Source organism: Portunus trituberculatus, chromosome 23, assembly GCF_017591435.1.
Source record: "Portunus trituberculatus isolate SZX2019 chromosome 23, ASM1759143v1, whole genome shotgun sequence".
NCBI lineage: Eukaryota > Metazoa > Arthropoda > Malacostraca > Decapoda > Portunidae > Portunus > Portunus trituberculatus.
Genome location: NC_059277.1, coordinates 11,733,320 through 11,743,319, shown reverse-complemented (window position 1 = coordinate 11,743,319; position 10,000 = coordinate 11,733,320). Strand labels below are relative to the sequence as shown.

At 43.2% G+C, this 10,000-nt stretch overlaps 1 protein-coding gene across 2 annotated transcripts in view; it reads right to left on the bottom strand.

Moving 5' to 3' along the window:
• Window positions 1–10,000, bottom strand: part of LOC123507779 — an 85,468-nt gene that overhangs the window by 75,030 nt on the left and 438 nt on the right. For both annotated transcript variants that reach the window (XM_045260965.1, XM_045260967.1), the window contains exon 1: window positions 8,621–10,000. This exon is cut by the window's right edge and continues 438 nt beyond it. The gene's annotated coding sequence lies outside the window, so the exon portion shown is untranslated. The remainder of the gene's footprint in view (window positions 1–8,620) is intronic.

The following is a 10,000-nucleotide window of genomic DNA, read 5'->3' as shown; positions in this document are numbered from 1 at the left end:
CTAGTTACACGTAGTTGCTCTGGTAGAAGTTACGGGAGTTTTCAAGGGTGTTTCCATGGTTCTAGGGATATTTCTATTGACTCTTGGGAATTTCTAAAGTATTCAATGGTGCTTTCGTGATGTTAATAGTCAAAGAGGCTGTAGTGGAAGTGACATGGGTCTTTCATGGGCGTTTTCAAGATACTAGTGAAAGTTTAACAGGCTCCGCGAGTTATGAGGTTTTTTTTTTGGGGGCGTTTTCAAGATTCTAGAGATAAAAGTTAATGGAAGTTTTCAGGAGGCGTTTCACAATGGTAGTGATAGTTTTGCTTCGCGGTGAAATGAGTGTAATTGGAGTTTTTAAAAGTATTCACAAGTATGTATATGATTAACCCCTTCAGTACCACGCCGCGTGTTCATATTCATTCTGGTTACTGTAAGGCGATTCTATACAGCTTCAGAAACTTGTGTGGGGGATTAGAATAGTAAAGACTCTGGCCATTAACCTTTTCACCGCCATAGACCCTTCCTAATGTCATTAAAATGGCCTAATCGTACACAAATCTCAAGGTAAAAATGCGTTCCAGCACTGAATTGGGTTAGAGAGAGAGAGAGAGAGAGAGAGAGAGAGAGAGAGAGAGAGAGAGAGAGAGAGACGCTACCAGGCTGATCATCTCGTGGCTTCTGAAATAAATAGTCGTGATGAGAATAAATCATTTCAAAACACAAGCTCTCTCTGATACGTTTGGTAATGGAAGCACGGCGCGGAACCTGAGAGAGAGAAAGTGTGTGTGTGTGTGTGTGTGTGTGTGTGTGTGGCAACAGTAGCGGGGTGTTTATGGCTCGGAGTGAAGTAGCATCTTTTATAAGCCAGCGTTAGTAACAGCCATTAAACTCCCACCGCTTGTGTGTTATTTGTTTTATTTATTTATAGTCTTGTCTCTATATCGGGTTAGCCTGGGAGGACGTGCGCTCTCTCTCTCTCTCTCTCTCTCTCTCTCTCTCTCTCTCTCTCTCTCTCTCTCATGGTGACGCGTGGTGAGGCTTCCTTGTGTGACTGTGGTTACTCTTAGTGTGGCCTCGTGACTTGGATTTGGTGACAATTTGGTGACGAGTTTGTGGTGACGAGTTTGTGGTGACGAGTTTGTGATGACGAGTTGGTGATTCTGGTGCGGTGATTCTGTTTTGGTTGTTGTTGTGGTTACTTTGCTTCGTGTTTTCGTTTGGTGATAAACTTGGTGGCCTGACTTGGTGACTTATTGGTGATTAGATTTAGTGATTCTGCTTAGTGACTTTTTATTCTAGTGACGGCATAGTGGCCTCGTTTGGTGATAAGATATGGTGTCCTAGCTTTGTGATCTGGCCTCGTGACTCCGATTGGTGACCTACTAGCTTGGTGATTGCGTTCAGAGACTTGTTTTTTGGTGATTGTTTAGCTTGGTGACTCGTGCTAGTACTTTTAAAGGCTTAGAATCTCACAAGGACTGTTTTCGAAAGGTTATGGTGAAAATTAATTCATCTCTTTCTGTTTTCTCTCGTTACTGGTGAAAATCCTTAAGTTATGACCAAGAATATGAAATTACCTTAATAAACTTCAATCACTTCCACTGCAGCCCGTTAAACTGTCATTTGAATGGAGAAACTTCCTTGAAAGCACCAATAACTTCAACTGCAGCCCGTTAAACTATCGCTTGAGTCGGAAAACCTTGAAAACCTCAATAACTTCCATTGCAGCCTTTCAAACTATCACTTGAACAAAAAGATACATTGAAAACTTAAATAACTTCCACTGCAGCCTGTCAAATTATTACTAAAACCGAGAAACTTCCTTGAAAACCCCAATAACTTCCACTGCAGCCTGTTAAACCATCGCTAAACTTAAGAAACTTCTTTGAAAACCCCAATAACTTTAACTGCAGCCTGTTAAACTATCGCTAGAATCGAAAAACTTCCTTGAAAACCCCAATAACTTCCACTGCAACCTGTTAAACCATCGATAAACTCAAGAAACTTCCTTGAAAACCCCAAATAACTTTCACTGCGGGCCGGTCAAACTATCATTAGAATCAAAAAACTTCTTAGAAAATCCCAGCAACTTCCACTGCAGCCTGTTAAACTATCACTAGTAACACGAAGGCACTAAAGAACACCAGTAACTTCCACCAGAATCAAGAAACCACCAAGAAAACTTCATTACCTTCCACTGGACCTTACTAAACTGTCACTAGAACACCAAAAACACCTTGAAAACCATTACAACCACGAGGACATCCTTTAAAACCCATTGAATTCTATGTAGTACAGCTTGTTGCATTATCAGATCCCGCTATTTGTCTCTGTCATTGAGTTGTATGCATGAAATCATCTGGAAACTTGAAACCAACGACACAGATTCACAGATACGGAATATGAACCCCTTCAGTACATGGACGCGTTTTTATATTCATTCTGCTTACTATTTGGTGATTTTATACAGCTTCAGAAACTTATGTGGGAGATTAAGATAGTGAAGGCTGGCCATTAATCCTCTGACCTCCATAGACTCTTAATAATGTTAATAAAATAGTCTATTCGTACAAAAATCTCAAGGTAAAAGTGTCCCAGTAATGAAGGGGTTAACTACTCCAGTGAACTCCGTCCCTCACACACACACACACACACACACACACACACACACACACACACACACACACACACACACACACACACACACTGGGATTTGACTTAAAGAATTCCTTCCACTGTTGCTAATACTGTCTTCGGCCACCACCCGCGTCTGTTAGTGTCTGCCTCTTCCCCGATGGCCCCCTCCTTGCCTCCGCCCACCCTCCCCGCCCCACCGCGTCCCTCCCCGCCCCGCCCACACCAACACAGTCATCTAGCCTTGAACATCTTAACTCCTCCCGTCGTTGTGCACACTCCTTATTCCTCGCCCTCTCATCACAACTATTTCCAAAACCCCACATGATCAATAAGTAGCGGCTTTTTCAGTTATTTTCCCGGTTGACGGTGTAGAATGACTCTTAACCCCCTTTCAGTAGTGAGACGCATTTTTACCTTGAATTTTTGGGTATGATTACACGATTTCATTTACATTAGGAAGGGTTTATGGAGGCTAGAACATAAAGGCCCAGAATCTTCACTATTCTAATCCCAGCATATGTTTCTGAAGCTGTGTAAAAATCGCCAAATTAGTAACCAGAATGAATATGAAAACGCGTCCTGAAAACGCGTCCTGGTACTGAAGAGACTAAACTCCCTGTAGAAACATGAAAAGTATCCTTGGAGAGCGGGACAGTTTGCACGACAGCCTGTTGAATGTAAGAGTTAAGGCGATGAAGTGTTTAGAAATAGGAGCCACGGTGCTGCATTCCTCTCCTCCCCCACGCGGCTGGTCTCCCCTTTGATTGCCATGTATTCTCACGCACACAACTATAATAACTCACACGCCACTTCAGTACATCCCTCTCTTCTTATATTAACTTCACACACACACACAGGCACACACGCGCGCACTCTCAAGTCTTTAACCGATTTGTCTCAGAATTTTTAACACTCCGTCATTGAGTTTTATGCACGAAATCATCTGGAAACTTGAAACCAACGACACAGATTCACAGATACGGATTATGAGCCCCTTCTGTGCCAGGACGCGTTTTTATATACATTCTGCTTACTATTTGGTGATTTTATACAGCTTTAGAAACTTATGTGGGGGATTAAGATAGTGAAGACTCTGGCCACTAATCTTCTGACTTCCATAGACTCTTGCTAATGTCAATAAAATAGTCTATTCGTACAGAAATCTCAAGGTAAAAGTGTCCCAGTAATGAAGGTGTTAACTACTCCAGTGAACTCCCTCCCTCACACACACGCACACACATACTCACTTGGAATTTGACTAAAATAATTCCTTCCACTGTTGCTAATACTGGTAAGTTATTGGGGCTTTTAAAGAGTGTGTGCGTGATTGCAGTGATAGTGTAGTAACTCTTCATCACAAGGTTACGTAAGTTTATGAATCAGGTTTCTCTTAAGTGTTTTCGTGGTTCTAGACACATGGAAGGTGCGGTGAACTCTCGTGGAAGTTGTTGGGGTTTTCAAGGTGTTTTTCATGATGATATAGTGAAAAGTAAACGATGATTTTTTGTATTATAATAGATTTTGTTGGGTTTTCATGATGGTATAGTGAAGGTGAACGAAGGTTTTTGCAATATCATAGAAGTTGCTGGGTTTTTCAAGGGAGTTTTTCGTAATGGTATAGTGAAAGGTGAACGAAGATTTTTGTACCTTTATAGAAGCTGTTGGGGTTTTCAAGGGTGTTTTTCGTGATTATACAGTGAAAGATGAACGAAGATTTTTTGCATTATCACAGAAGTTTGTTTTTTCAAGGGTATTTTTCATGATGCTATAGTGAAAAGTAAGAATTTTGCGTCATGGTGGAAGTTGTTAGCGTTTCCAAAGGTGTTTTTCATAATGCTATGGAGAAAAATAAACGAGGATTTTAGCATTATCATAAAAGTTGTTACGTGTTTATTCGGTAATGATAAGGACTGTGCAGCAAGTTGTAGTGGAGATTGTTGCGTTGTAAAGTCAATGTTCAGGATTCAGGCAATAGCTTTAACCTCTTCAATACTGGGACACATTTTTCCCTTGAGATTTATGTACGATTAGACTATTTTCTTGACATTAGGAAGGGTCTATGGAGGGCAGAAGATTAATGGCTAAAGTCTTCGCTGTTTTAATCCCTACACGAGTTTCCGAAGCTGTACAAAATCACCAAATAGTAAGCAGAATAAATATAGAAGCGCGTCATGGTGTTCAAGGGGTTAAGAGACTTTGCATCATCACTAAGAGAGGGAAATAGATAAAATAAACAAATGAATAAATAGATGAAATAAAGACATAAAGAATAAAAACATGAATAGAGATGAATAAATAAAGAAAGAAACAGAGATAAACAGGAACATGGATAAATGAATAGATAAAGACACTAACTATAACGATGACATTTGAAAAGAGTCCTGCAGAGAGAGAGAGAGAGAGAGAGAGAGAGAGAGAGAGAGAGAGAGAGAGAGAGAGAGAGAGAGAGAGAGAGGAGGAGACTAACTATAACGGTGACATTTGAGAAGAGTCCTGGAGAGATAGATAGATAGATAGATAGATAGAGAGAGAGAGAGAGAGAGAGAGAGAGAGAGAGAGAGAGAGAGAGAGAGAGAGAGAGAGAGAGAGAGAGAGAGAGCAAGGCGTTTCAGAACACGAGCAGGTTAACAAAGTGAATCAATAAAGACATTTGAGTGGCAACATCGATTCTTACTATAGTTTGAGTCAATAGTGTATATCTTTGCCGTCACTACTTTTCTATTACTTTTATTCAATTTCATCTGTTTATCCACTTCTTTCCTTCGTGCTGGAATGAAAACAGTTTGAGCCGCCGTGGTACAGTGGAACCATGCGTGCTTTGGGGTCCGAGGGGTCTCCAAGCGCATGGGTTCGAATCCTGTCCACGGTCCGAGTGTAGGTTGGGCTTCCTCACTCGGGGCAATGGTTTCCTAGCGGGTGGGCTTTGAGATAGGAGGTGCCTCAAAAAGTATCCCCTTTAGCCCAGAAATTCCCGTGAAAAGCCCACATGTTGTAAATTAAAAAAAGAAAATGAAAAAATAACGTTTAAGACTAACATACCGGTTCTTATATTAGTTTGAGTCAATATTTTGCATGTAGAGCGTCACTTCTTCTCTTTTACTTTCATTTATTTGTATCTTGTGTTTTTTTATCTGTTCATCTATTTCCTTCTCTTGTGGTGGAACGAAAAGAATAAAAACGTATTTGAGAGTAACACAACGATTTCTAGATTACAATGGCGTCACTTCTTTCTATTACTTTCATTTATTTGTATTTTATTATGTTATTTTATCTGTTTATTTATTGATTTCCCTCTTCGTAGAGTGAAAAGCATAAAGCAGAAATCTGAGAGTAACATAACGATTTTTAGATTACAATGACGTCACTTCTTTCTATTACTCTCATTAATTGTATTTCATTATGTTATTTTATCAGTTTATTCATTTCTTTCCTTCCGTGTTGAATGAAAACGGTAAAAAAAAAACCAAGATATTTGAAAGTATACATCGATTTTTTCTGTTACCGTAAGTCAATATTTTGTATTTATGGCGTTCCTTCCTATTAATTCCATTTATTTATATTCTATTATGTTATTTTATCAGTTTATTCATTTATTTACCTCCTTGTTGAATGAAAACGGTAAAAAAAACAAGATATTTGAAAGTAACATCGATTTTTTCTATTACCGTAAGTCAATATTTTGCATTTATGGCGTCACTCGTCTCTATTACCTTCATGTATTTAGATCTTATTATGTTATTTTATCTGTTTATTTATTTTTTTCCTCCTCGTGGAGTGGAAACGTGTCTATATAAGGTAATGGTGAGGCGGAGTGGTGAGGCGGAGTGGTGAGGCTGAGGGTGTGAAGTGGTGCCGGGGCAGAGTGGTTGGGCGGGACTCAAGACTGGCCGGGGTTCTTGATCCGTGTTTTTTCTTCCTAACTTTATCTTTGTGAAATGTACATGAAGAATGAAAAATGAATGTAAGAATCGCTGTTTTGGTTCCTCTTTTTAACTTTTTGTTTGTGAAATGTACATGAAAAGTGGAAATAGATTAAAAAAATTACTGAGTAGATTTTTTTTTTACTTTTTGTTTGTGAAAAGTAAAAATGTAAAAATGAATAAAAAAATATGACCGTTTGAGTTCATTTTTTAACTTTGTTTGTGAAAAGTAGATGAAAAGTGGAAATAGATAAAAAAAAAGATTGACCGTTTGAGTTGATTTTTTACTTTTTGTTTGTGAAATATGAAAGGAAAAGGAAAATAAATAAATAAATCACCGTTTGAGTCCTATTTTTAACTTTTCGTCTGTGAAATAAAAAAAAGAAAAAAAATATAATACAAAAAAGACTATTTGAGTTGACTTTTTTTTAATTCTGGTTGTGAAAAAGTAAAAATAGGAAGAATAAATAGAAAAAAAAATCACCGTTTGAATCTTAAATGAAAAAAAAAAAAACATGAAAAATGGCTTTGAGTTGACTTCCCGCTAGTGAAAAGAGAAAGAAGTGAAAATAGAATGAAAAAGGAAAAAAAATTAGCGATAGAATGAAGCACTATGGCTATTTGAGTGGACTGAATCATGAAGGAAGAAAAAAATAAGAAAAAAAAAGACCGTTTGAATCTTAAATGAAAAAGGAAAAGGAAAATTAAATAAAGAAATGAGTGAAAAGAGAAAGAAAAAGTGGAAAAAGAAAACAGAGCGATAAAATGAAGCACTAAGAGCGTTTGAGTGGACAGAATCATGTTACCTGGTTCATTTTTACCCGTGACATCACCTGACAAGACTGAGTGGAGGTGACTGGCTGTAGATAAGATTTAGACCACCCATTTGTGACTAACGACTCTAATTATAGATAACGACCTTCTTGTACCTGTGCTAACGACCTCCCTGGTGCTAACGACCCTCTGTATTTGGTGCTAACGATCCTCTTGGTGCTAACGACTATCTGTATTTGGTGCTAACGATCCTCTTGGTGCTAACGACTATCTGTATTTGGTGCTGACGACTCTATCTTGGTGCTGACGGCTCTATCTTGGTGCTGACGACTCTATCTTGGTGCTAACGACTATCTTGGTGCTAACGACTCGCTTGGTGCTAACGACTCTCTTGGTGGTAACGACTTCTCTACCTTGGTGCTGACGACTCTATCTTGGTGCTAACGACTCTCTTGGTGCTAACGACTCCTCTATATTTGGTGCTGCCGACCTACTTGAAGCTGTTGTGTTTATTATATCCCTATGGTACACACACACACACACACACACACACACACACACACACACACACACACACACACGCTGGTCATGGCTGTCCCGTGTGTGTCTCCGTGCGTACATAATTTGCAAGCTTATAACAAAAAAATGGTTTAATTTTAATGTCCTATTACATCGCAACTCACGCTCTCCCTCTCCCCCACACCAGCCCACCAGCCCACCTGTCCCCCCCTCCCAACACTTCAGCTACCATGGATAAAAGAGTGATGTTTCTGTCCACGAAGAGAAAATTTGTATGCAATCCACGGACACTCATTTAGTCATACTTAGACACACACACACACACACACACACACACACACACACACACACACACACACACACACACACACACACACACACACACACACACACACACACACACACACACACACACACAAGCATTTCATTGTTTTAATGTCCCCTCCCCCCCTGTACATTTTCAGTGTAAATTTTTTGTTGCACTGCCAAATCAATAAACTGTATTATTATTATTATTATTATTATTATTATTATTATTATTATTATTACACACACAGTGCAATGTTGTGTGGTGTGGTGTGGTGTGGTGAGCTGAACACTTGAGGTATCTTGGTGCTCAAATGGAACTTGGGGTGACTTACACATAAATGACTTTGCTGTAACCTTAATGCATGCACGGAAACTTATGATGAAACTCAGAGAGAGAGAGAGAGAGAGAGAGAGAGAGAGAGAGAGAGAATATGCAGGTCAGTGCACCTCCCTACAAGGTGTGCCGCACTACCTACCTTTACACTTGCACACCTGCGGGCGGTGCGGGACGGGTCCGGGCAGCGTGACGCCCCGGGCACTGGTGGGACGCGGGGCGGCGCGGCACGGCGGGGCGAGGCGGCACACACGCCTGGCGCCTCCCGCAGAGTGATGCGCGAACACGTGGCTCAAGGCGACTGTGACCTCACTGTGTGAACTTTTCGAAACTGGGTCAGGCGGCGGCATTGGAGCCCCTCCGCCGCCCGCCGCCTACCGCCCCGGCAGCCCAGTGCATGGCAGGGCCGCGGCAGGCGCCAATGGCAAGGAGTTTGGCGGCGAGGAGTGAGCGGCGCCTCCTGCCTCGTGGCTCGGCTCCGCCTAGGCTGGCCAGGGATCCATAAATCAATCCTTACTGTCACAAAACTCGAGCAGGTGTCGGCGGAGCACGCGATATCGTGCCGCAGAGCCGCTGGCGAGGCGGCTGCTGAACTAGGAGGGCGGACGGGCGGCGCCACCACGGCACACACCCCGACCAGTCCACTCCCGCCCCGCCCCGCCCCGCCACCCGCTCCGCCACTACACTCCCTGTAAACAGACCATCTACAAATATTTACCCGCGGGGCTGAGGTCTCGCCGCAATGCACACTAAACGGATTGAATTTTGGGCAGAAACATTGAAAGCTGCGTCACGCGCGAGTCCAGCGCGGCAGGCGTGTGTCACTGAGGGATCGGGACGGACCAGTGTGGGGACCTCCAAGGGGCGCTGCGATGCCAGGGCGCAGCGGGGGGGCGTTGGGACGGCGGAGCGTGGCGAGGCCTGCCTGGCCGCTGCTCTGTCTCCGTCCTCAACTAAGCTAGAGGTTTGGTTGGTAGTGGTGGTGGTGGTGGTGGTGAAGGTGGAGTGCGGGGGACTAGTGGTGCGGGGAGATGGTGCAGTTTGTGGTGCAGATAGACTGCGGTGGTGCTGGTGAAGTGGTGAACTGTGGAGAACTGCACCTGGCGGGCGTTAGCTGCCTCCTCCGCGCGACGCACCTCCAGGAGCGTGGGTGGCCGCTGGTGGCCGCGGCGTGGGCGTGTGGGGGCGGCGTGGAGCTGTGCGGGCGGGGCCTCGGCACGGCCCGGGCTGGCGACGGTGTTGGCGGCGCGGCGGCGACCGCCAGAGTGGTCGGCGGTGGAGTGAGCCGGCCAGCCGCGGGACACGCTCACCTGCGGCCCCGCCCTGGGTTGCCACACGCTTCCACGCCCCCGCCCCCCCTTGGCCTGCACACACACACACACACACACACACACACACACACACACACACACACACACACACACACACACACAAAACTCACCCTGAGGAGGAGCACCAGCCATGATGGTAAACACTTGGGATGCATCCCGCAGCACACCTGTTGTCCCAGGGCGGCAGGTGT